At 41.2% G+C, this 5,333-nt stretch overlaps 1 non-coding gene across 1 annotated transcript; it reads left to right on the top strand.

The window, feature by feature from the left end:
- Positions 1-4,905: 4,905 nt before the first annotated feature.
- Positions 4,906-5,012, top strand: LOC131257095 (small nucleolar RNA R71). The gene has a single exon (XR_009177115.1). It is a non-coding gene; the product is annotated as a small nucleolar RNA R71 (small nucleolar RNA).
- The last annotated feature ends 321 nt before the right edge of the window (positions 5,013-5,333 follow it).

Below are 5,333 nucleotides of genomic sequence, written 5' to 3'. Positions count from 1 at the left end.
TAGTGGACGAGTTGTAGTCTCGTGAGGGTTTGCAGCAATGTTACCCACAAACATTTGAACTAACTAACTAAAATAAAATAAAAGGCTGGGTTGCCTCCCAGGAGCGCTAAGTTTACCGTCTATCCTAAAACAGCATAAAGGAAACTATCCTAGTCCTATGAAAACAGGAAACCTACCTATACCTCCATCAGACTAGGAGATAAATCCTGGTAAAAAGGATCAGTTAGAGGTATGGACATGTCCTCTGAATTAAATTTCTCGACAAATGGCTTTAAGCGATGTCCATTTACTTTAAACTCCTTGCCATTGTCAGGATCTCTTATCTCAACGGCCCCATGAGGATACGCAGTGACCATAATGTAAGAGCCAGTCCAACAAGATCGAAGCTTACCTGGAAAGAGATGTAATCGAGAATTATACAAAAGGACTTTCTGACCTGGTGTGAATGATTTCCGTAGAATACGTTGGTCATGAAACACCTTCATTCTGTCTTTGTAAATTCTAGAGTTCTCGTATGCATCATTCCAGATTTCTTCAAGTTCATTTAATTGAAGTTTACGTAGCGAGCCAGCGTTGTCCAGATTGAAATTCAGATTTTTGATTGCCCAGTACGCTTTATGTTCCAACTCCACAGGCAAGTGACAAGCTTTCCCATGGACAAGTCTAAAGGGAGACGTTCCAATAGGGATTTTAAAAGTAGTACGGTATGCCCATAAGGCATCGGTCAATCGGATTGACTAATCCTTACGATCAGGGTTAACCATTTTCTCTAGGATATGTTTGATCTCCCTATTGGAAATCTCAGCTTGTCCACTTGTCTGTGGATGGTATGTGATGCTCACCTTATGAGAGATACCATATTTCTTCATTAAGCTCTCGAATGGTCTATTACAAAAGTGTGAGCCCCCATCATTAATGATGGCTCGAGGCGTCCTGAACCGCGAAAGGATGTTCTCTTTTAAGAATTTAATGACCGTGCGATGGTCATTATTTCACCATGAAATTGCTTCGACCCATTTAGTGACATAATCTACGGTGAGCAAAATATACAAATTTTCAAATGATTGGGGGAATAGTCCCATGAAATCAATGCCCCAGCAGTCAAATGCTTCTATGATAAGGATGGGATTCAAAGGCATCATATTTCGATGGGATAATGCTCCCAATTTTTTACAATGCTCACAAGCCTTGCAAAACTCATGAGTGTCCCTGAACATAGTGGGCCAATAAAAGCCACACTGTAAAATCTTGGCCGTGGTCTTTGTAGCAGAAAAGTGACCACTACAGGCCTGTGAATGACAGAAGGAGATGACACTCTGATACTCGTCATCTGGCACACATCTCCTTAGAATTTGGTCTGGGCAATATTTGAATAAATATGGATCGTCCCAGAAAAAGTTGCGCACCTTAGTAAAGAATTTCTTCTTATCTTGTGCAGTCCAATGCGTCAGTATGGAACCTGTGGCAAGATAATTGGCAATATCAGCGAACCAAGGCAAATGAGAGATTCTAAACAGTTGTTCATCAGGGAACATGTCATTGATATGTGTCATTTCAAGGGAATCAAAGGGATTAAGGCGAGAAAGATGGTCAGCCATTACGTTCTCTACTCCCTTTTTATCTTTTATTTCTAGGTCAAATTCCTAGAGTAGGAGGATCCATCGTATCAGGCAGGGCTTAGGATCATTCTTAGACAGAAGATACTTGAGCGCTACATGGTCAGTGTATATAATGATCTTGGATCCAATCAAGTAGGACCGAAATTTGTCCAAAGCGAACACTACGGCCAAGAGTTCCTTTTTCGTAGTCGAGTAGTTTACTTGGGCAGGATTTAGAGTCTTACTCGCACAATGAATAACATAGGATTTTTTATCTTTTCGCTGGCCTAGAACCACCCCAAGAGCATAATCAGACGCGTCACACATAAGTTCAAAAGGAATGCCCTAGTCGGGTGGTTGTATGATGGGTGCACTAGTCAACATGCCCTTAAGCTTAGTGAAAGCTTCCTGACATATCTCAGTCCACTCGTATGGTGCATCCTTTTGAAGTAGATTACACAAAGGACGAGAGAGGAGACTAAAGTCCTTTATGAATCGCCTGTAAAATCCTGCGTGTCCTAAGAATGATCGCACGTCTCTAATGCTCTTGGGTGGAGGTAGGTTAGAGATAAGATTAATTTTTGCCTTATCCACCTCGATTCCTTTGGACGAGATAATATGTTCAAGGACAATTTCCTTATGAACCATGAAATGACAATTCTCCCAATTAAGTACCAAGTTCTTTTCTTCACATCTTCTCAGCACACATTTAAGACTCTCTAAGCACTCGCTGAAAGATGAACCGAAAATAGAGAAATCGTCCATGAAGACCTCTAAATATTTTCCCACTATGTCAGAAAAGATACTCATCATACATCGCTGAAAGGTGGCAGGGGCATTACATAATCTGAATGACATCCTTCTGTAGGCAAATGTGCCGTAGGGACATGTAAATGTAGTCTTTTCCTAGTCCTCAGGGGCGATTTCAATCTAATTGTAGCCCGAATACCCGTCAAGGAAACAATAATAGGAATGACCAGCTAGCCTTTCCAAGATTTGATCAATGAAGGGCAAAGGAAAGTGGTCCTTCCTTGTGACGGTATTCAGCTTCCTGTAGTCAATGCACATTCTCCAACCAGTAGTAACTCTAATTTGCACGAGTTCATTATTGGCATTGGCTACGATGGTGATCCTGGACTTCTTAGGAACTACCTGAGTTGAACTCACCCATTGACTATTGGATATGGGGTATATGATACCCAGATCTAATAGTTTAAGAGCCTCGGCCTTAACCACTTCCCTCATGTTTAGATTTAGTCTACGTTGTGATTGTCAAGCGGTCTTCGCATTATCCTCAAGATATATGCGTTGAGTACAAATCGATGGGTCGATTCCCTTGAGGTCCGCTATCGTCCATCCAAGGGCTCCCTTATGCTCAATGAGAGTAGATATGAGCATACTCTCCTGTTCTTTCTCCAGGTGGGCAGAGATCACCACCGGGTATGTCTCATCTTGACCTAAATAGACATATTTCAAATCAGAGGGCAAGGGTTTTAGGTCAATCTTCGGCGGCTTGAGGTTAGACGGTAGAGGCACTACATCAGTTTGGGGCAACTCTTCAAATTGTGGCCTCCACCGGTTAACTTCAAGTACCGGTGCAGTATCAAGCAAGGCACACGTCTTCTTAATCATGTCATTATCAAAATCATGGGAGTGGGCCAGGCACGTCTCTAGAGGGTCAGAGGATAAGGTCAGAGGTGTCGTATCTTCCACTAAAGAGTCAATCATGTTAATGTCGTGGAAATCGTCGTCATCCTCTAAGTTTTTGCCGTTATTGAAAAAGATGTTTGACTCCAATGTCATATTCCCAAAGGACATAGTCATGGCACCATTCCTGGAATTGATAATTGCGTTTGAAGTGGCAAGGAATGGGCGACCAAGAATAACGGGAATCTGAGTGCTCATGTTATTGATAGGTTTGGTGTCCAGGATGATAAAATTTACAGGGTAGTAAAATCTATCAACTTGGACCAACACATTCTCAATTATCCCTCTTGGTATACGAATAGAGCCATCAGCAAGTTGTAGTGTAGTTAGGGTGGGTTTTAATTCACCCAAACCTAACTGTTTGTATACCGAGTAGGGAATCAGATTGATGCTCGCTCCTAAGTTAAGAAGTGCATGATCAATTCGATGGTCTCCGATTACACATGATATGGTTGGGCTACCGGGATCTTTGAATTTCTGTAGCACGTCTTGCTTTAGGATGACACTCACTTTCTCGGTCAAGAAGATCTTCTTTTGAATACTCTGCCGTCGTTTGGTCATGCATAAGTCTTTCAGGAATTTGGCATATGAAGGTATCTATTTTACGACATCAAGTAGAGGAATGTTGACTTTCACTTGTTTCAACACCTCTAGGATATCTTGAGAGTTAGAGAGAGGTTTTGGTGCGACCAACCGTTGAGAAAATGGAGCAACTGGCTTTTCTAAAATTTTCAGTTCTAATTTTTGTGGGGCCTCACTAGATCTATCATTGTTTTCCTCTTCTGGTTCTTGAGGCTTTTCGGGCCTAACCGGAAGGGTTTTATCAATGATCTTCCCACTCCTAAGAGTGGTGATGGATTTAGCGTGTCCCATTTAATTTGAAGAGCTGGGATCATTTATCTCGTATTGCGGTTTAGGATTGGGGAGCGGTTGTGTAGGAAGCATCCCCTTTTCTATAACCATCATACGTGAATCCATCTTTTGCATAAAGTCTCGCATTGCCTGGGTTAGCTCTTGCATGGAATTTTGAATCGGTTCTTCTTGAGGTTTCCCCTAACTTGGATTTTGATTGAAGAAACTTTGAGGGGTAGCAGTTTGTCCATTTCTCCAACTAAAGTTTGGATGATTTTTCCAACCAGGATTGTACGTATTGGAGGTCGTTCCATTGAAAGGTCTTTGATAATTATTTACGGCATTGGATTGTTCATTTAACACTTCTCGAAAGGCGGGTATTGTAGGACAATTTTTAGTTGTATGAATGTTGCAATCACAGATGCCGCAAACACTTTCATTAACCTTATCCTTCTTTCCTTCCATGGCCTCAACTTTTCTTATGAGTGTAGTCACCTTATACTTGAGATCATCCTCTTCTTTCAAGAGATATAATCCACCTTTCTCCTTTAATTGAGTTGGCCTAGACGTGGTGTTCAATTTTGGGTAATAATCCCATGATTGTGTTTTTTCAGCAAGACTATCGAGGTAATCCTATACCTCGTCGACATTTTTATTAATGAATTCTCCATTACACATTGTCTCGACCATTTGGCGCATGGAAGATGTCAGTCCATCATAGAAAAAATTTGTAATGCGCCACGTTTCAAAGCCATGTTGTGGGCATGAACTGACCAAATCCTTGAACCTTTCCCAACATTGGTAAAATGTCTCATCCTCCTTTTGGGTGAAGTTCATGATTGCTTTTCTAAGGGTAATCATTTTATGATGTGGAAAGAATTTCTTTATAAATTCCCTTTGCATATCATTTCATGTGCCAATGGATCTAAGACGCAGTGAATGTAACCACGTCTTAGCTTTCTCTTTTAAGGAAAAAGGAAAGAGTCTCAGCCTGACTGTGTCCTCAGACACATTTTAAAAATATAAAGTGGCTCTGATCTCATCAAACTCTTTCAAATGTAGATATGGTTCTTCAGATTCAAGCCCATGGAACTTAGGAAGGAGTTGGATAACCCCTGGCTTGATGTCCATATGTCCTGTATTTTTAGGAAAAATCATGCATGAGGGCGTACTCAC

This window comes from Magnolia sinica, chromosome 9 (genome assembly GCF_029962835.1).
Source record: "Magnolia sinica isolate HGM2019 chromosome 9, MsV1, whole genome shotgun sequence".
In the NCBI taxonomy this organism is placed as follows: domain Eukaryota; kingdom Viridiplantae; phylum Streptophyta; class Magnoliopsida; order Magnoliales; family Magnoliaceae; genus Magnolia; species Magnolia sinica.
Note: the sequence above shows the minus strand (reverse complement) of the source record. Positions and strands in the feature narration are given on the sequence as shown.